Source organism: Mesoplodon bidens (assembly GCF_964165515.1).
Source record: "Mesoplodon bidens genome assembly, chromosome: 2".
Taxonomy (NCBI): domain Eukaryota; kingdom Metazoa; phylum Chordata; class Mammalia; order Artiodactyla; family Ziphiidae; genus Mesoplodon; species Mesoplodon bidens.
Window position 1 is genome coordinate 111,919,013 of NC_138177.1, and position 22,023 is coordinate 111,941,035.

A 22,023-nucleotide genomic window follows, 5' to 3' on the forward strand; every position below is an offset into this window, starting at 1 on the left:
AAAAGGGTGCTTTGGTGCAGAATTATATCACAACTCTTCAAGTTAATGCTGGATCTTTGTGCTCTGTGGTTTTTACATAGATTTCAGTATAACTAAAAAACATTTTGAGTCATTTATAGTCCCCCTACTTCCTTGGAGGGTCTTTTGCTGTCCGCTCAATGCTTGGGGTGTAAATCTGCAAGCTTAGAAGAGTAGACTGAGCCAAATTGTTCCATATGAGAAAGGTTTAGAGGCCACTGTAGTCAGCAAGGTAAGCTTTGTGCAGCGTTTCTGTGTGTGTGCATGTGTGCGTGTGTCTGCATGAATGTTCATTGCATTTCCTAATGGAGGTATGCTTCTCTTTTGGAAATACAGGGTTTGAGAACTACTCTGGTTGGTACCTGATCACTTTTCTATGATAGCACCTTATTAACTGTTGGAGTGACCTATGCATAATCAAGTTTTATATGAAATATTTTAAAATTAATAAATCAATTTTGGGACAAATGGAGAGTTGGAAACCAAAGAGTTAGCTTGGTAAAAGTCATCAGGTTCAGAAAAAACAAAAACAAAACCCCCCAAAACAACCAACCAACCAAACAAAAAACACTTTCTAAAGAAATCGTAGAGTAAAACATTCAGCAGACCAGACAAAATCTAAAGCACTAAGAGCGAACCACCTAGAAGATGATCAAGCATTTTGACCACTGTTCTGTGTGTTTGTGTATGGTGGTAGGGCATGGGAGGTGGGGTAGGGCAGGGAGGCAGGGTGGGTAATGAGGAGGGATAGTTTTCTGAGAATCTTCACCTGGGTGGAGGTGGGAGGAAGGAGGAACCACAGTGGTCTGCTTTTTCTGCAGACTCAGCCAACACTTTATAAATGGCACAGGACTGTCGTTTCAAGCTGAACCACTACTGGCCCAAATCCAAAGGGACTGGCCAGAAATGAAATCATCTTTGGAAATGCAGCATGATGCAGAGATTCACTCAGATAGCTAGAGGAGCCAAGCCCAGCTAAGTGTAAGGCCACCTTTTAGACCCGGAAGCAGACCTAGTGGTCTGGTCTCTGCTTACTGCTAGGCTTGCAGAGTCAGGATTGCCCCAAGGCCCTACTCCAGTTCCCTCTCCTCCATTGAGTACTCCCTGACCACTCCAGCCCTCAGCAAGGATTCTAAAGTCTCATGGCCCTTGGAATTTGTCCTATATCATTTTGTAGTTAATTACAAACAGGCTTAAATTGATCTTGTGAATAAAATGAGGCTACGGGTATGAAAGCTCCTAGTACAGAATCCAGCAAGACTTTGTTTCTCCACCCTGCCACCCCTGGAAACACAATCCTGGCCAGAACACAGAATTAATGAAAGTGAGGCCATTAAGGAGAGGTGACCCAGCCCCTCTTCTCATCTGTTAGAGCATATGGGCCCTGAAAAGCAATGGTCTTCACTAGATCCAGAAATTGTTGCTGCTATTGAAGTAATCCAGATGGTATGAATTACAGCAGAAAGTCTTTATAAGTTGGCCCATTATTATCCAGATTTGAATATACATGGTATTAGAAGCAGTGTGACCTGAATGTTTGCTGGGGTATTTGAAACACTGGTTTCTGAGGAACACATATGAGTAAATAGGGGGTGGATTATTAACTTACTACATGTATTAAAATCAGAGCCTATTTATTTCAGCAAAATTAAAATATTTTAAAATTATAATAATACATACTTATAAAAATTCATAAGTCACCGAGGTTAATAAAATGTAAAGCAATCTTACTATTAACAATATGGTTAGAAACCCTCCAGGGAAGGCATGAAGGGGCTGGGACTACAGAGGCAAACATGACCAACAAGGTCCCTGCCTTCAGGGGGCTTACATTCTAGTGGGAGGAGACAAGCCATAAGTAAGCAAACAAGTAGACAAATAAACCAGACATGGGAAGGTTGCTTTACATATGGAAGTGGGATCTGAATGACGAAAAAGAATCAGAGTCTTGAAACCTTCTTGGAAGAGCCTTGCAGCAGAGTGAATGGCAGGTTCAAAGGACCAGAGGAGAAAAAAGGGGGCCACTAAGGCTGGCACTTTGCATAACCAAAGTAAGAGTTCTAAGAGGGGTATAGGGGCCAGATCATGCATGCATGACTGGGTAGGAAGTTCAATTTCATGCTAAATACAATGAGAGGCCATGAAAGATTCTTAATTGAAGATGGGGGGGGAGGGCAGCAGAGAGGATCTGATCTTCATTTTGGAAAAAATAGTAGGGGCAAGAATGGAAGACTGCAGACAGGTTGGAAGAGATTCATTCACACATACACACAAACATATAGAGTTTAAAATACATGTATACTTTTCCTTCAACTTGTTATTAGTGTGTATTTTTAGAATTCCTCTTTGAAATTATGTTCACAGTCACTTTTCTGTCTTAGAAAATCAAACACATCTTGTTTTTTGACCTTTCCCTATCCACCCAAATGCAGTAACTTAGTTGGAAAACACAGGTTTTGGCATTTTAACATGACTCCAGAATGTGTTCATCAGATTTGGCTCTGAATAACTTTTGGATCGTTCCAAAAATCAGATTTTTTCTCAAAGAGAGAATTCCTTTCAAAAATTCAGTGTCTCCTAATGTGATACTTTTGAGCAGCATCATTGGAACATGTATATAGCCTGTCAAAGTGATTTATTTGAAATGAAAAACATCCATTTGAAGTTATATTCATTTATTCACAAATAATTATTGAGCACCAATCACTAAGTACCAGGTACTGTTTTAGGCACTGGGCATACATCAGTGAACAATCAGACAAAATCTCTGTCCCTGTTGGGCTTACATTCTAGTAAAGGGAAATGGACTAAACAAATAACAAATGAAGAAAAGTAAACTCTGTACTATGGTTGAAGATTACATAAGCGCAAAGTAAGAGATATTTAGAAAGCTGGAGGGGGTTCCAGTTTTAAATAATGTTGTTAGGTTGGGCCTCACAAGAGGGTGATTTTGGTTAGATTTGAAAGGGGAGAGATGATAAGTAATATAGATTTTAAGAGGAAGAACATTCAAACAGAGGGAATAGTGCAAAGGTCCTGAGGCAGGAAAGTGCCTGGCAAGAACGAAGAACAGTGGCTAATGGAAAGAGTTGGAGGATATGAGGTCAGATAGGTAAGGAGATGGAGGGCAGGTCATAAGAAACTTGTAGCCACAGAAAGACATTTGGCTTTAACACTGGCTGAGGGGAACCAAAACAGAAAATCGTCATGATGTGAATTATATTTTTAAAGAATTACTCTGACCACTGTGATATAGACTACAGAGGAGCAAGTTGTAAGTTTTGATGTGTTTTGGAAAACAGCAACACTTGATAGTCACATCCCCTTAATTTTGCTAGAAGGGGGGGGAAAATAGGCACAGTTAAGCATTAAAAAACATTCTAGATTGTGTCTTTCCCCTTTATTTCCTTTACCATAGCAAAGTTCTATTAAGTCCAATTCCTTTACCTCTGGGCAAAAAAGCATCCTTAGACTATTTTCAGGCTGTAGGCAAATTCTTTATCTTGTCCTGTACATTAGTCAGGATCTTTTGGTTGCAAGTAACCAAATACCTGACCCCAAATGGCTTAGGTGATAGGCCACTTGCTATCTCATATGTGAGCAGTCTGGACGTATGCAGAGCCAGGGTAGGTTAACTTAACCACTTAGTGACTTCTAGGTTCTGGGTTACCTTTCCTGTATTTTTCTTGCTCATTGTTGCGGGATGTGCCACCACAGCTCCAAACATGTCTTGCTTACTGGAGGATGGCCAAGGCAAGAAGTAAAGAAAAGACTTCTTAGGGGCTCTCAGGGATAAAACCCTTCCCCTGAAGTCCCCTTCCCCCCACTTCCCATTATGTACTCACCAGAATTAGGTCACATGCTTAGCTCCTAAACCAGTCATTGATAAAGGGGGATGAAGTATCAAGACCCATCTAGACCAGTGGCTCTCAAAATATTAATTGGAGAAAGGGGTGGGGGGCACGGGGATTTTAGGAGACCCTTTCAGGGAGTTTGCAAGGTCAAAACTATTGTTTTAATACTAAAATGTTATTTGCCTTTTTTTCTCCCATTCTGAGTGTACAGTGGAGTTTTCCAAAGGCTACCTGAAATAGTGCAATAGATTAAATGCAGCAGATTTGAAGATCCGATTGCCTTCCATTAAGCCAGACACTAAAGATATCTGCAAATATTTAAAGCACTATGATTCTTTTTACTATGTTAGGGGGAAGTATAGTTATTTTCCATAAAAATTTGCTATTTATGATAAGATGTAATTATTATTATTTTAAAATAAATATTTTTAAATTTCTCAGTTTTAATTTCTAGTATAGTAAATATCAATAGATATAACCCACATAAACAAAAGCTCTTTGGGGCCCTCAAAAATTTTTAGGTGTAGAGCAAAAGATTCTAAAGCACTGGTTTAATCAGACAGCTCTGATTCATCCTTGTGGCTGGGGGCGGAGCCGAACTTCCCGGAGCTCACCTCTGCCTGACCCAAGCCTTCTTAAAATCCTGCACTGTAAGTGGTTAGGTCACAACAGGGAGTGCCAGACGCTGCGTATCGAATCAACCGATCTCAAAGCTTCTAGCTAATCGGAGAGTGAGCTCTCGCTTTTTGACTGTGAGGAGGTTAAAACGGTCAAAATGAACCTGGAAGCGTTCCTTCACAAACTGTCACACTAAGTTGCTTCTTAAGATGGGAAGGGGTGTGGGATTTTGGGGGGTAGACAGTTGAAATTTCAAAACCCCTCTCGGGAGCAAGGGTAACCCTCTTTACTCCCATCAGTTGTCTGGGTTAGCGATTAAGGTAATTATTGGTAATATACTGGCCTGCCCTAATAGCGTCCTTACAATGAGGGCCCTAACTGGCGATTGGGCTGTCATTCACTTATGCTTAACAGCATCAGTCCAGGCCTCCTGATCATTTAGGCCAAAGGCAAAAGGAGGATTACCTTGGTTTCTGAAGTTGCCACCATGGCATGTTCATTTTCTCGCCTTGATCTTTCATTCAGGAATGGGGATATGTGTGTAAATTGGAAGAGGGCACTCCTCTCTCCCTTGTTCTTCAGTGTTAATATTTCTTGTCCTCTCATACTATTTTGGTTTCAAAGTGCTCTCAGGAGCCTCCTTAAAATACCAAACCTGTTTTTCCTTTCTTGAGTACATTTCTTGGCTTCACTTAAAAAAAAAAAATCTATCCAAGTACATCTTGTGTTTATAACTCAACTCATAGCCTGCGATTTCTCCATCTGATCTCTTTCCTTTCTCTGGCCTCTCAGCTTCCCTGGAGAATTTTAGGCTGCCGTGGAACAGGGGAGGAGCCTGCATGACCCCGGCCAGGGGTGTAGCAGGCATACATTTTCTTTGCGCATATTTTGATCTGTGAGTGTGGGACTTTTTTGCATAAACGTCTAGTTCACAAGTGCCTTTTCTTAGTCTTTCCGCTGTCCTCCGCCTAGGTCCATTTCTTGCCCTAATTTTACATGAACTTTCTCCTTGGCATTCTCGACTCCCGGCGCTTGAACCTCCCTTCCCCTAGGCCTGACCTAATTCTGGGTGCCGGCTGTTGTTTGGTTTATTTTCCCACTTTTGCAAGCGCACGTGGCTTTTCTGGGCGCTTCACCTTTGCTCCTAGGGTGGGTGCTGGGGTTCACCGGGGCTCGGAACACGTGCTTTAAAACAGCCACGACCTCCCCACCCCGCCCCCAGCCCCACGAAGCTTTGGGCCCCGAGCTCCGCAGGCGTGAGGGGGGGTGGGGAGCAGGGCCCGGCAGGGTGAATCACAGGGCGTAACAGGTGCCGCAGCTGCAGCTGCGCCAGCATCCCGCTCGGGCTCTAGGGATAAGGTTTTCTTTCTCTCTGGGTTTTTTTGGAGGTGGGGAGGAGACTCAGGGGCCCCCACCGGACCAATGCAGGCCGCGGTTGTTCATCGCCTAGCAACTGGCGGAGCCAATGGGAGGAGGCTGGCCTGCGGCGCCAGCGGCGCGGGGGCGGGGTGAGAACCTTGCAAACCTGCAGAGCCCGGGAGGCTGCAGCGAAGGGAGAGGCGGAGCCCGGCCGGAGGAGGGGAAGGCGGGAGCTGGGGGTGGAGGCGGGGCCGCCGGCCCGGGCGCTGCGTGCCGCGGCGCCTGTGCGGGCCCTCGGGGCTGCGCGAGCAGGTCTAGGACGCTGAGCGGTGCGTCTCTGCCGCACCCGGGGGTCGTGACGGTGAGAGCCTCTCCCCGCGCCGGGGATTGTGCCGCGCTCGCCCGGGGAGGGGCGCCGGCGCCGGCGGGGACTGGGGCCTGGGGCCTGGGGCAGGCGGGCTTGGGGTGGGCGCCGGCGAGGGGCGGGCGGGAGGGCGCGGAGGTGAGCACCGGCACCTGGCGCGGCGCCCCGCTTCTCTGCGGAAGGCTCGGAGCGGCCGTTGGGGCCGTTGGAGGAGGAAGGCGAGCGGTGACCCCCCCGGCCGCGCCTGGAGGAGGAGGTGGGAGGTAGGTGCCAGCTCGGGGACCGCTCCTGCTGGCGGTCGCAGCGCTAAGCCCCAAATCCTATCGGGAATGGAGAGAGGGTGGCGCCTGGCGTGGGATGACGAGCGACGCGGGGACGTGGGGGAGGAGGGGATGGCCAGTTTGGGGCTGAGGTGTCCGCTTAGCAGAGGCTGCGGGACTCGCGGGCTTGGGGGATTGTTAGCTCGAGCCGCAGGGGACAGCCGTTAGAATGAGTTGCTGGTGGCCCGTGGCCACTGCAGAGGAAGAGAACCCCGCCAGCGGTGTAGTTAAAAGACTAGGGGAAGAATTTACATCATCTACAGGCAGGCATGTGTGAGAATATTTTGGTGTAGAATTTTGTGGTAAAGTACAGTAAACTGAATTGTGAGCTCCCTTCTCTCTTTCGAGCCTGTGCTGATCGCCCAGTTATGCAAGTCACTTGGGCCCAGGAAATGGAATCTGCTAATTTGTTCTCAGCACGTATAATGTGGGGATCTTTAAGTTATTACCCCATTTCAAGGTCCGTAGTTGTGATTGCCAAGTTACCATTACTTGCCACGGGGATAATAGTTTTTGTTGAATCTGAGACTATTGACATATCCCTTTTCTGGACCCCATAATGGGGCGACGATTAGAAGAGGCACTCCTCCCAAGGGTGGTTCGGAGGTGTAAGAGGGGCTGCCTGGAATTCGAAATTGCTGGGCTCCCCTAACAGTTCAGATTAGAGTCTAGATCTAGAGTTGGCTGTGATTGATGGGTGCCTTGGAATCCTTCATGGCTCAGGAGGGATTGGTTTACTGTTTAAGTAGGAGAAAATTCTGGTAGCCTTGATCCTGAACTGAAAAGGTAGGTATGACTTGACACATTTAGGAGACTGAGCAAAATTTGAAAAAATTAGAGATCTGGACAGAGAAAAATAAGTGCTTTTAAAGTTTAGGTCAAGCTGTCTCGAAATTTAGAAGTTTGAGGTAGATTTACAAATTTGGATTCAGTCAGCAAAACTTAATCCATCAAATCTCCTGTCCTAGAGCTATCATAACCTACAGGTCTAGAGAGCTTAGGTTATTCATTCAAATTAAACAGGTAAAAGCTAGTAACTAGTTTGATGCTCTCTTCTGCCTGCTGTCAGTGAAAGTTTCTCAAACAAAATGGTTCTGTGAAGAGAGGATGAGGAACTGATAGGTAAAATGAAGGCTCTTTTGGTGACTTGCTGGACCTCTTCAGCCAAGTTATTTTATATCCTTCCTTCCCCCATCTGTACAATGAAGATAATAAAGACCCAGGATTAAGTAACATGGGTGAAGCAGCTTGAAGATAACTGTGAAGACTTAGTTATTCTAGGATGAAATGTGAAGATCTCCTCCTAACACATTGCGCCTTGTGACAGGACTTGTTAAAGCACATTGCGTTCCAGACATGCTGAGGCAGTGTATGAGAAAAAGAAAATGTTAACAGTTCAGATGAGTTGCCTAAGGCCTCAAGGCTGACACATTATATTCTTGGGCTGTCTGAAAACCTGACATAGCTTCTCTTTGACCAAGCTAGCTGTGACTCAGGTTTTATAAAAGTAAATATTTGAGTGCCTTCAATGTGGTATGCACCTAGAGATAAAAAGATGAAAAAGATGCTGCCCCAGAATTGTATCATTTTAATTCATTTCACACACTTAAATTGGAGCACTTCCAAAGCCTTTTAAGTGATGTTTTTTCATATCTTTTACCAATAGTTGTAAACATGCCTTATTGGTTTGACTGGGTCATAAAGAGGTTTTGGTAGTCCTTGGGTCTCTTTTGTGTGTTTGGTGCTCATGATTAGCTGGTGATGAAGGTACAAGTTGTCTTGAATTCACAAGTTTTGGGGATGAGACAGAATAGAAAAGTGCACCATTCATTCTCAGTAGTGGAAAGCTACCTAAAATCTTTACTTTTGATAATGGATCAGTATTATATAGTTCCTGCGGATTTACTGAATTATGCTTCAATGATTTACTCTTTTAATAAACATTTATTAAATACTTACTGAGCCTCTACTTGCCAGATCTGAGGATGAAAAATATCAGTGTTGCCTTGTGGAGTTTGTTTTTAGGAAATTTACAGTATAGTAAGGGAGAGAGCGAAAATGAAAATTGCAAATATGAGAAGGCTTTAAAAAAGAATTTCAGGACTTCCCTGGTGGCGCAGTGGTTAAGAATCCGCATGCCAATGCAGGGGACACGGGTTTGAGCCCTGGTCCGGGAGGATCCCACATGCTGCGGAGCAACTAAGCCCGTGCGCCACAACTACTGAGCCCTTGTGCCACAGCTACTGAAGCCCTTGTGCCTAGAGCCCGTGCTCTGCAACAAGAGAAGCCACCGCAATGAGAAGCCCGCGCACCGCAACACAGAGTAGCCCCTGCTAACTGCAACTAGAGAAAACCCGCGTGCAGCAGTGAAGACCCGACACAGCCAAAATAAATAAATAAATTTTTTTTTTTAAAGTAATGATGATTAAAAAAAAAGAATTTCAGTTGTCTTGATGGAGGAGGAGACGTTCACCCGGTGAACACATATGTTGCAATGGACCATTGAAGAAGTATAGGTGGTTTGGTAGGTGGGACCAGGTAGAGTGGGTTAGGGTTAAGGTTGGAGAACAGGGCTATGACCTTTGACTAGTAGGTGATAGGGAATCTTTAAAAGGTTTTATCCAGGGGAATTATATTTGATTTTTACTTCAGAAGGGTATTTCCACCAAAATCAGTAAATTGCGTGGTCCATAGACGATCCAAGTAATATCTGAGGCAGAACAGTCCTACACAGCGATTAAAGACTTTAAAAATATGTTATTGAAGCCCCCAGAAACTTCAGAAAAGTAAAAATGATTATTCATACAACCAACCTTTACTGAGAATCTTTCTTTTTATAATTGTGGTATAATTGACATGTAACGGTGTATTAGTTTCAGATGTACAACATAATTTGATATTTGTGTATACTGCGAAATGGTTACTGCAGTATAGTACCCTCTACTTTTAAGATTGAGGGAATAGAGATACAAAGACAAATAAGATACACTCCCATTTTCAAGTAACTTGCAGTTCAGTAGGAGAAATGATACAGTTGTAATGCAGTGCTGAATCTGAGTGTCATAAGAGGCATAAAAATGTCAGGTCTTAGCAGTGTAGGATTCTGAGATGAGAGAAGACACAAATTCTTTCAAATTGAAAATAAGTTCTTGAATAGATATTAAACTTTGGCCGGTTAAACAGTCAGTACAGTCTTAACAATAACATTTACAGTTCTCATCTATTAACCCTCACTTCACACATTGCCCACCCTCCCTCTTACTCTTTTGTGTGAAATTTTGGGCTTGACTGCCATACTGCTAGCTATGAGACCTCAGCAAGTACCGTATCTTCTCTGTGCCTTAGTTGTCTCATTTGTAAATTAGGAATAGTAATACCTACTTCATAGGTTTGCAAGGATTAAATAAGAAAACATGTTAATATCCAGAACGGTGCATGGAAGAACACTTTACATCATTTGAGCACTTAATATTTCTATTTGACATAAAAATGCTGTAATTGAATAAGAACTAACTTAAAGACAGGATTTTTTTTTTTTAAGAGTCACTCACGGATCTATCCCTGAGTATCAGGCAAAGCCTCTACATTCAGAGAACCTAAATATATTCTGTTAAACTCTGCTTCTCGAACAAGTGACCTTTGTTTATTATCTCCTTTTCTTATTTGCTGATCACTTTTCTGAAATCCGATTTCCATTTTTACCCCTCAGCTTTGTCATAAAGTCACTAATTACCAAATCCAATGTAATATTCTATTTAGCTCTTGCCCTTTTTATGGCATTTGTTGCTGTTCATCACTTCCTCCTCTTTAAAACTATTTTCCTTGGCTTTCCTAAAACTCTCCCCACCCCTGGATTTTTATCTCCTACATCTAGGTCACCTGCACTCACCTGTTACATGTTGATGTTCTTTAGGGTTCTTTCTGCTGCCCCTTTTTTTCTGTATAGATTCAGCTATCACATGTGTGCTGATGACTCCTAAATCTGCCCTGATGTCTTGATCTCCAGGCCCTAGAGTTTATCTCCATTTGAATGTCTCATAAGGGCATATATAAGCCCAGTGAGTTCTACATGGAGCTTTATATCTCCACTCACTTAACCAAAGCCACTGGTAACCTTAGTCCTCTGTTCTCTTTACCTGTGTGACACTGTTATCTGTCTAGTACCAAAGACAGATTTTTACATGAGAGAATAAATGCCTCCCTTTTGTATACTTGTCACCATGTTTGTCAGCCCAACTTCTGAAGTATTTCATATCCATCCTTCATTGTCCTCATTGTCATTGGCTAAGTTAGCCAGCCAGCCCCTGACCATTAATTGCTCTGTGCCATAGTATTTTTGTGCCAGACCTGCTGAAAATGGGACCTATTTTGGAAACATAATGTGGGAGGAGATTTCTAGAATAATATTGTTCTAAAAGAATTGAGTTTAATGAGTGGCTAGTAGATATTTGTAACCCGCCATTGCATATACACTCGGCCCTCCATATCCACAGATTCAACCAACTGTGGATTGAATTCAGTCAATTGAATTGAACCCAGATTGGTTGAACCCTTGACTGTGAAACCTGTGGATAAGGAGGGCCGACTGTATTCATTGTACTGTACTGTCATTTTATATAAGAGACTTGAGCCGCCTCAGATTTTGGTATTCACAGGGGCTCCTGGAACCAATCCGTTTTGGAAACTGAGGGATGACTGTACTTTTTACCTGAGAGTTAGTATTGTTTAGGTTATAAAGTAGTTTAGGTTATAAAGGACACGGTCTTGAGTTTGTCAGCCTTTTGCCAGTGATTTTAATCTGGTTGTTGGTGCTTCCTATCTAAAAGATGGCACCTTCAGCATGATTCTTTCTACAGGTGCCCTCAGAGAAATAGTGGGCTTGGTTCCAGACCACCACAGTTTTGTGAATATTGCAGTAAAGTGAGTCACATGAATTTTTTCGTATCCCAGTGCATATAAAAGTTATGTTTACACTATATTATAGTCTGTTAAGTATGCAGTAGCGTTATGGCTGAAAAACAATGTACATACCTTAATTAAAAAATAGTTTATTGCTAAAAAATGCTAACTATTATCTGAGTCTTCAGCAAATCCTAATCTTTTGCAGTAGTAACATCAAGGATCACTGACTGCAGTTCACCATACAAGTACAATAAAAATGAAAAAGTTTGGCATATTGTAGGAATTACCAAAATGTGGACAGAGACATGAAGTGAGCAAATACTGTTGTGAAAAATGGTGCAGATAGACTTTTTTGTTGCAGAGTTGCCACAAATCTTCAATTTGTAAACATAATATCTGCAAAGCACAGTAAAGCAAAGTACTGTAAAATGTGGTATGCTTGTATTCTGTATCCAAGTTTTAGAAGTCTCCTCCTATGTAGGATCTAGCATGTAAAAGCAAGAAAACATTTTAGAAATCATCAATAAATACAGTCTGTCATCAGCTGTGTTATTTTATAATGAGGAGATGGACTCAGAGAATTTATATCATTTGCTCCAGGCACTTTAAAATTTTTATTTATTTATTTATTTACTTACTTATTTATTTCTGGCTGCATTGGGTCTTCATTGCTGCATGTGGGCTTTCTCTAGTTTCTCTAATTGTGGCAAGCAGGGGCTACTCTTCATTGTGGTGAGCAGGCTTCTAACTGGTGGCTTCTCTTGTTGCGGAGCTCAAGCTCTAGGCACATGGGCTTCAGTAGTTGTGGCATGTGGGCTCAGTAGTTGTGGCTCGCAGGCTCAGTAGTTGTGGCTTGGGGGCTCTAGAGCGCAGGCTCAGCAGTTGTGGCACACGGGCTTAGTTGCTCCACGGCACGTGGGATCTTCCTGGACCAGGGATCAACCCGTGTCCCCTGCATTGGCAGGCGGATTCTTAACCACTGTGCCACCAGGGAAGTCCCTCCAGGTACTTTTTGAGTATGAAGAGGAAGCCAGGGTTTGTTAGGCTTTGGAATCAAATACAGACATACCTCTTTTTATTATGCTTCACTTTATTCTGTTTTTTATAAATAGAAGGTTTTGGGCAACCCTGTGTTGTCAGATGATGGTTAACATTTTTTAGCAGTGAAGTAGTTTTTGAGTAAGGCATGTACATTGTTTTTTCAGGCATAATGTTATTGTACATGTAATAAACTACAGTGTAATGTAAACATAACTTTTATATGCAGTGGGAAACCAAAAAATTTGTGTGACTTGCTCTATTGTGGTGATCTGGAGCCAAACCACAGTATCTCCACGGTATGGCTGTACCTAATCTTTATTCTTATCTTGCAGGTAAAACAGCTGGGTTTTCCTTTCTATCTTCCAGGTTTGCAACTGGGTAAGGTATCTAACCTCCCTGAGCTTCATATTTTTCCATCAATAAAGTAGTGTTATATCTACTCCTTCCTAGGGCTGTTGTAAGGGTGAGTGACGTGGCTGGTGAATACACCTGGCAGGTAGTAAAGGCTCAGAGCAGCAGTTCTTCTCTCCTACCAGCTTCACATAATTAGCTAGAACAGAAGTTCTTAATTCCCTGTCCTTGATCCTTGGCAAATCTGTGGATGGCTTCACGGATCCTCTGAAACTGTGGCCAAAACTGCCTGTTTTTGTACTTTTAGGTGGGAGGCTCAGAGGCTTTGACTTCTGTGACCCAAAACAACTTAACCTCTGGGTTGGCTGTAGTCAGGCCTAGAACCCCAGGACTCTTGATGCCTCATAGCCAGACTGGGTAGAATTTAAAATTGCTTGAAATATTTAAGGGAGGGAGGGAGAGAGAGAGAGAGAGAGAGAGAGAGAGAGAGAGAGAGTGTGTGCGTGTGTGCGTGTGTGTGTGCGTGTGTGTGCGTGTGTGCGTGTGTGTGTGATTTCTTGGTCCCACCCCAAGTTTCTGAATCTGTAGGTCTGAAATGGGACTTGAAAATTTGCATTTTTAACAAGTTCTCAGGTGCTATTGTTGAGGCCTATAACCAGTGATTGAATTTGGGCTAAATCATTGAAAAAACTGTTACAGATACATGATTACATTACAGATTCATGAATTATGTTTAGTTTCTTTGTTATTTCCATTGCCTTTAGTAAATGTCATTACCTTTTACCTAATTTTGAGAATGAAATACCAATAAATGACAATTGTTTTTTAAATTTTATTTGGACTTCTTAGCTGACTTTCAACTTTACAAAGTTAGCTTAATGTGCTTTTTTTTGTTTGTTTGTTTTTTCTTAATCCTCTTTTAAGAATGATTGCTGCTATTCCTACCTCTGCCCTGGAAGAATTTGAAGTTGGTATACTGTCTCTAAATTATCATGCTCTTGATTCATACATCTAATTGCCTTCCTGCTTCTCTAAGCTGACATCACTCAAGACTCATTTGAAAGCCTTTCTAAGTCACAGCATGGCTAAAGTGTTGATTCTTGTCTGTCATAATATTACAGTAGAATACCTCACACTAATAATACATCATTGAACTTAGTTGACATTCATTCAGCAAACTTTATTGGGTTCCATACTGACAGTGGGTCAGTTATGATACCTCACACCAAAGCAGGGTGCAAACAATATGCTCACAGGCTTGCTGACCAGGAATGCAGCTTAGGTGGTGGGAGAGAAGTTTCATTACAGTTAGATCTGTACTACGGAGTTAATGCAAAGTGTTCTGGAAGCACAAAGAGAAGGGATGGCAGTTTGGGGAAAGCCTGGCAATTTGGGCTGTATATATTGACTAGATTGTTCAAAATTTTTTTTGAATTTCTGTAACATTTAATATTTTGTCTGCTTTTATACAGTTCACATTCCAGTTACTCAATTGGAATAATACTATTGGATTATACTTTAGTCTCAAGGCGAGGTGGTAGAGAAGCAAGAACCTGTGTGTGTGTTGGGTTTGAAAAAGCAGCTCATGTATTGTGTATTCCTTCCTCTCCTACAATAAAGATAGTAGGGTGTGTAGTTAAATGTGCTGGACTCTTATGGTTTGATTCTTGACTTTGTCATATTCTAGCTATGTGACCTTGGGCAAGAAAGCTCTCTGGGCTTCAGTTTCCTCATCTGTAGTGGAGGGAAATGATTATTTGAGTTATTGTGATATTGAATCAGTTAATACGTGTAAAATGCTTTAAATTTACTTGTTTCAAGTAAATCGTTTATGCTTAATTATTCTTAAAATTATGTAGAATCTCATTTGATAAACGTGGTTGTGAAGACAGTGTGTGTACATTCTGCTATAAAAATGTGAAGAAAATTTTAATATAAATAGCTATATTCAGTTCTCATATTAGGTCCCATGAGAAATGTAAAATCGTAGTTAATAGAACTGAAGATTCTTTAAAGATCATGTAGCTCGACCTCCTGATTTTACAGATGTGGAAACTGAAAACCAAAGCAATCATGGCCTGCTCCAGGTTGCTCAGTGTATGATGGAAGTGGCTGTGGGAACCATGGTGCCTGGCTCTTGTCTGGGGCTCTTTCAGAGCCTTGTGCAGCTTCCCTGAGGTGGCAGTGCCCTGAAAACATGAGTTTAATTGGAGAGCCAAGACCAAAACAGATGAAAACATGAGCAGTAAGAAGTCATTGTGTAATGAAATGCCGGACGGTGTGGCGTAGGCTCTAAGAACATACTGTCTCACTTCACCAGCTGCTCTCTTGAAGCAGAGAAACATACTTCAGTAGTTGCTTGAGTCACAGAATGTTGCTAGATTGAGAGCATTCTTTTTTGAAAAGAATCTTAATAGTTATAAATCAAAGTCAGCCTCCCTCTTCTTTCTTCCCACTGCGTTTAGATTGTAACTGAGCTGGAGGAAGAGTCCACCTTTGCCAGGCCAGCCAGTACTCTGCGTCTTCACTCTTCGCATCAGTAGGGGGGAAGCCTCCCTGATGGGCTGACTCCCCACAGACATGCTCTGACATGGCCAGGGTCAGTGTGAAGGCTGCAGCTCCCTTGCCCACTCGTATGTGTGAACACAGGGCGGGGGCGGGCTAGGTGCTAGAAGTGTAATTGATCGATGGGGGGTGCGTTTATTATTTGTCTACACTGATATTTCCACTAAAGGGCAGGGGTGCTACTGTCTGGGATGGAGGTGGCAGTGCATCCATACACATTGTCTTAGTAACTGCCTGAATCCACTGCCTCTAAAAGTTTTACAAAATAAGTGCCCTAGAACATTCCAGCGGTATAAAGGTGTGCTATAGAAGAAGTGAAAACCCTGGCCCACCTCTCACTACGCCCAAACGTCCCATTCCCCAGGAATGTCCTTGGGATCAGTGTGTAACCTTTCCACACCTTTCTCCTAAATATATTTAGATAGTTTGATTTAGCAAAAAGTGGTGATCAAACTATTGTTTTTCATAACTTTTTTTTTCATGCTATACATGCAGGTCTACTTCACTGAGATTGTATCCCTCAGCCCAAAGGGAAACGCATGAAATATTTTGCCGCAATTTGTGTCTTCACACTATTTTGTGCAGTCTTTGCCCAATTGGGAGATACGATCTCATGAGGGGTTGTAGGAGATACTGTTTCTGGGCCTCTCATCCATGAAGCAGCAACACATGATAGTTAAGAGAATGGACTCTGGAGTGTGGGGTGGGGAATATCCCCTGGCTCTGCCACTTGCCAGCTGTGTGACCTTGGGCAAATTACCTAACCTTTCTGTGCCTCAGTTCCCTTATCTCTGAAAAGGAAATAATGTGATAACATGTAGGGTTGTTGTGAAGGTTGCCTTCATGAAGTATGTAAAGCATTTAGAACAGCACCTGGCACGTGTTTGTTAGATCAGCCCCCTAGGTATTCTGTACTTAGTTTTTCACTCCTTACCCCATTAAATACCTATAACCACGCTACAGGGTAGATAGTATCACCCTGTTTTCCAGGTGATGAAACCAGCTCGGAGAGGATATGACCAGCTCGGTCAGGATACGACCTGTCTGACCCAGGCCTGTGAGGCTCACATGGTCTGCACTGTGCTCCCCAACTGTAAATCCTCCTCAGAGCCACAAACTCAGCAAGGGGGCAGATGATTAAAGGGATACCAGATTTTCAGTTTCAGCCATTCATATATATATTAAAATTTAATTTATGAAGAAGAATTTATTTCTGTGGAAAAAAACCTATTATGCCACTCAGATGAAATCATTTGGATTTTAAATTTGTAAAAAGTAGGTTCTAAGAGGTTGAATTTAGTATTTATCTGTACTGATATGCATAGACGAATGGTTTTGTATTAGATGGCAGAGGTATTTGTAATGGAATTGGAAGCTATAGTCTCCTTCGGAACAAAATTATAGTAGAAGGTGGTAATTTTTTAAGTAATCATAATGTATTTGGTTTTTGAGAATAATAACATCTATTAAAGTATGCAGATAACTAAATTCTTAAGTTTTATGACTGAATTTGTAAGGACTAATGTTTAAAGACTTAGTTTTAACAATTTTATTTTCTTAACCCAACAGTTGGGTAACTTTAACTTTGTGAGAGTTTAGCAAAGACTTTAGTTGGTTATTTGTGAAAAATCCTGTGTAATATTTAGAAGTCCAGATGGTATCATGTTACTACCTTCCTGTATAATGAAAAAACTATTATTTTCTGATACTTGATTGAAGTTTGTTTTAGAATTCTGATTAGGTAGGCAGTTGTGCCTTTTCAAGTTTGAACTTCAAGTGAACTTGAAAAGAACACTTAAAATAGTGTACTGGGGCTTCCCTGGTGGCGCAGTGGTTGGGAATCCACCTGCCAATGCAGGGGACATGGGTTCGAGCCCTGGTCCGGGAGGATCCCACATGCCGCGGAGCAACTAAGCCCATGCGCCACTACTGAGCCTGCGCTCTAGACCCCGCGAGCCACGGCTACTGAGGCCCGTGTGCCTAGAGCCCGTGCTCTGCAGCAGGAGAGGCCACCGCAATGAGAAGCCCGCGCACCGCAACGAAGAGTAGCCCCTGCTCGCCACAACTGGAGAGGGCCCGCGCACAGCAACGGAGACCCAACACAGCCAAAAATAAATAAATAAAATAAATAAATAAAATAAATAGTGTACTGTATGAGGGAAATCTTGTAATCAAGACATCACTTACGTTTCTGCCAAGCTCTCTTTCCCTGGGTAGAAGTGTTAGGAGAGATTTGGGGGATGATGAAGAGTAGTACTTTTCTCTAAAGGACTCACATCTTGTGCATCTCTTCCATTGCTGTTTCATTTATCCACTTTTGCTTGCTGGAATGAATGTGCTAATTTATCATCAGTTATTTACGTGGGTATTTGTTGATTATTCTGTCTATTAAGATGGGTGGCGGGTATAGAAATGGAGAATGTGACTAAAGAGGCTAACTAGGAAAGATGAAATAAACTAGGAGGACCTAGAGAATAGAGTTTAATGGCCTGTGTGGAGGGGATGATGGTGGCTGAGCTGTGCTTTGAAGAAGCGTTAGTTTAGGGGCAGGTGAAAGAAGAAAGCACCTGTGGAGCACACAAGGCTGGAGTGAGTGTGCCGTATGTGGGACTCAGTTCATTTTATAAACATCTGCTGAGCACCTGCTGTGTTTCAGAAACTGTTGAATACAAAGATGAATACATTCCCCACCCTGTAGAAGTTCATAAACTAGTTTGGGAGACATCCAGCTATAATAATATGGAGTGATTTGTTGTAATACTGCTGATATCATTGTCATATACCTGATGAGTTGCTTTTGTAGTGCGTGGTATCACTTTAGTTATGTTTCAGCAAGAAACATGTAATTATGGAAGGGACTCAGAAATGTAATATATATATGTAAACATATAGAAAAACTTATGTTATCTATTACTGCATAACAAATTTCTCCAGAGTTTAGCAGCTTAAAACAACTGGCCTTTATCTCCCAATTTTTGTCCATTGGGAATCTGGGTGCCACTTAGCTGGGTGCCTGTGCCTCAGGGTCTCTCACTAGGCTACCTGTAGGTGTTGACCAAGACTGCAGGCATCTCAAGGCTTGACTGGGGAGGATCTACTTCCAGACTCACTCGCCTGGCTCCTGGCCGGCCTCAGGTCCTCACTGGCTGCTGGCTGGAGACATTGGTTCCTTGCCACATCAGCCTTTCATGGGGCTGCTCACAACATGACAGCTGTGACAGCTTGCTTTCCCTGGAAAGAGGGATCTAAGATACAGCGAGTGAGAAATGACCCCAAATGGAAGGCATGCCCTTTTTATAACCTAATTTGGAAGTGAAATCCAGTCCCTTCTGCTTTACTCTGTTTGTTAGAAGCTAGTCACGAAATGCAGCCCACACTCGAGCAGAATAACCTAAAGGTGTGTACAGGAATAACTGGGGGCCATCCTAAAGGCTGCGTGCCCCAAAATTCTATAAGTGGTTAATATATATTGAGCAACCCTGAGTCTTTGGGGTAGAAGGAAGAAGAAGAACCAGGCAAGGAACTTTTCTGTTGGAAAAAAACATATATAATTAACCTGAATTACAAATGTTCTTGCTAAAGATCCGTAAACTTAGTTTTGATGTTAATATTTATTCTAGGAATAAATGGTAAAATGAGTTAATTCCACCCTCATTAAACTTTCTGTGGAAGTGATCTCATTTCTGGGAGTTGTTTTTATGCCTTTTTAAAGCAAAGTATTCATAAATGAGAAAAAAGCTATTGTTTGTGGCATAGCAGAGAAGTTTACAAGTGTACCTCAATTTAAGTAGTAGGTAAGGTCCTTTAAGAATTGTGTGTTTTTAGTGGAATCATTTAGAATGAATTATAGGAACTCAGTCTTTTAAAGAACCTTGATGGAAATCTTTTATTATATTCTACTTTTAACATAGCTAGATTAATTGACTGTGTGTACGGTGTTGAAAGGTTGAATGGTAGAGAGAAAAGAAGCACGGTTTTGAAGACTGCGATTTGTGTCCAGGCTTCACAACCAGTTAGAAGTGTGACCTTAGGCAATCCTGTTGACTTCCCTGAGCTCAAGTTTCCTGTCTGTAATATAGATAAATACATATGAAAGAAAATACTTTGACATGAAGAGTGATAGATTTTTTTTTTTGAAACTTACTAAAATCTTCATCTTCTTTCAGAAACAGTATAATTATGTTCAAATGTCACACTGCTTCCCAATTTTCTGTCAGGATCCTAACCTAGAAAATGCTACTCGGTAATTCTTAAGTTCAGCATAATCATTTTACTCAGAAAAGACGAGAGTACCCTTGCTTATTTTACACTCAAGTATGTGACGTTGTACTTGGGGCCTATAGCAACATAGAGGCATGCCAAGTAGTTCTTCAGAAATAGTGAGGTAACATTTTTACTGAAGTAATTGCAATTTTACTGAAATTAGTACGATTTTCTGTTATGAAGATTTACTGGAATGTACTTGAGAGAAATACTTGGAACAGGGAAGTTTATTATATGCTTATATACATGTTATCCACTAGGAGGGAACAAAACTATGTCTTTCTGATGTGTCGAATAGGAGATAAAATTCGTATGGATTACTTTATAGATTATTTTCTTTAACTTATTTCAAGATTGTTCCCCTTCAATCTTGGATGAATGAAATGACTTTTACAAGTTGTTTAAATTCTTTAATCTTCAGGTTTCGCTCATAAAGTTCACTAATTATTTTGGGAATTTGGGCAGCTACTCTAATTAATGGTATATAGAGAGAATTGGGGGTTACAGATTACTTGAACCAAAGCACAATTAACTGTTAACTGTTTTCCTTTCTTCTTCTGTGATGAACCTATAGTAACAGTGCTAACATAACCAACCTTGTGTTTTACATGACTTGCCGTGGATAATCATGTCTGCTATATAATGGTTTGCTATGACATAATTAATATGTAATAATAATAATTTTTATATAAAATATGGAACTTAATTCTGTGTTCCAGCACCAAGCTTTAATGGAGTCCTCCATGGCTGCTTTTAAAGCTTTCAAGTTGAAAGGGACTTGTGATGGTATTAGATTTATGCAAAGCAGAGATACTTCTGTTATCTTTCTTATTTTGCTTTTGAAATTAATATTGACTTAGTTTAATATAACATAATAATAGTTTGTAACCTTCATCAATGAAATTTTAGCTATGATTGAGCTAGAATAGAATACTTTGCTTAAATTAGTCTCTTGGTTTTGGGATGCATATTGATGAGTCTTAAGTCTCTGTTCTTGGAAAGACTGGTTGGGTAACTTTTCTTTTATCACAAGCCTCATTGTGTGTAATTTGGTGCCTCATTGAACAGAAGAGGATACATAGAAACTTTTTAAGTGGTGTGAAATTATATACTCTTACTAAGTTTTGTTTCATAGCACTTCAGAATGGAGTTTTGGTTTTCACTTTGAACATTTAACTAGACCTGAATATTTTGCAAGGTTTTTTTGTTTTTGTTTTTTACAGGACAGGGAACAACTTACTGGTGAAACCTGTAGACACTGGAGAACTAAAGTCACAGACTACGAGTAACTGACTTAAATTACAGTTTTAAAGTATGGATATGTAGTAGACACATATTGGTGTTTAATAATCTTTCTGTATGAGGAGAAAAGGCACTTAGGCACACTGTTGTATTTTCTAGTGATGTCTGTCTCAGGTCTTCTAAGGATTTATGTTCAATCCTTATTAAGAGCAACAGTGCATTTTGTTACAGGTTTTAGAATCCTGTCAGTTACACCAAACAGATCTGTGTCTAAGTGATGATGATAACAACTGATATTAATTACATGTGTCCCGTATGCCAGGCAGTGTGCTAAATACTTTATGTGCATTATCTCACTTAATCTTTAGGGGATAATGGCAATTTACCAGTGAGGAAGCTAGAGCTTGGAGAGGTTAAGTAACTTACCCAAAGCAGAGCTGGGTTAGAATAGTTGGATTTATTGTCCCTTGGGTCCTGTTTTGCTTATAACTAATATCTCTGAAAACCAAAAGTAAGATATTTGTCTTTCTGGATGCAGATTCAACCTTCATCCTGCTCTTCCTGTTGCTGAAGGTACCCATTTAAGGTCACTGGGAAGTGCCAAGGAGTTCAAGGTGCTCTTCTCAAGGCACATGAGTAGCAAAATATCAAAAGATCAGTGCCAAACTAGATAACCTTCTGTGTGTATGTGTGTGTGACATCATAATGTATTATATGACACATACAGTCATTTGCATGAGTATATACTTTATGTTGCTATGTAATCTAGGAATTATTTGTCATCTCTCTTTTGCTCTTTTGTCCTTGTTTCAATCCATCTGCAGGTCCTGAAGGTTCTATCTCCAGGACACATCCCTAATTTATCCCTGTGTCTGCTTCCACTGTCGGAGACGTAGTGCAACACTGGTCTTCTTGACTGAACAAGAAGTTGCAGTAGGCTGATTTCGTCAGTGCCCACTATTGCCCACCTATAATCTCACAGGGTAGATAAAGTGGCCATAATGATCTTTTTTAAAGCCTAAAAAGAGATCACGTTGCTTTCCTGCCTAAACTGCTTTAAGAGCTTTTCATTGCAAATTAGAGAACATCCAGCTTTATATGTCTATCCTTGCTTACTGTGCTTCAG

General features: G+C 41.4%; 1 protein-coding gene across 9 annotated transcripts in view; it reads left to right on the forward strand.

Moving 5' to 3' along the window:
* The first annotated feature begins 6,108 nt into the window (after nt 1-6,108).
* Nucleotides 6,109-22,023, forward strand: part of SSX2IP (SSX family member 2 interacting protein) — a 43,431-nt gene continuing 27,516 nt past the window's right edge. For 6 of the 9 annotated variants that reach the window (XM_081255439.1, XM_081255443.1, XM_081255444.1 and 3 more), the window contains exons 1-2: nt 6,109-6,210; nt 20,879-20,940. The gene's annotated coding sequence lies outside the window, so the exon portion shown is untranslated. Of the gene's footprint in view, nt 6,211-6,365; nt 6,477-20,878; nt 20,941-21,582; nt 21,881-22,023 lie in introns of those variants that run through there. The other 3 variants (XM_081255440.1, XM_081255441.1, XM_081255442.1) reach the window with 3 other exon arrangements.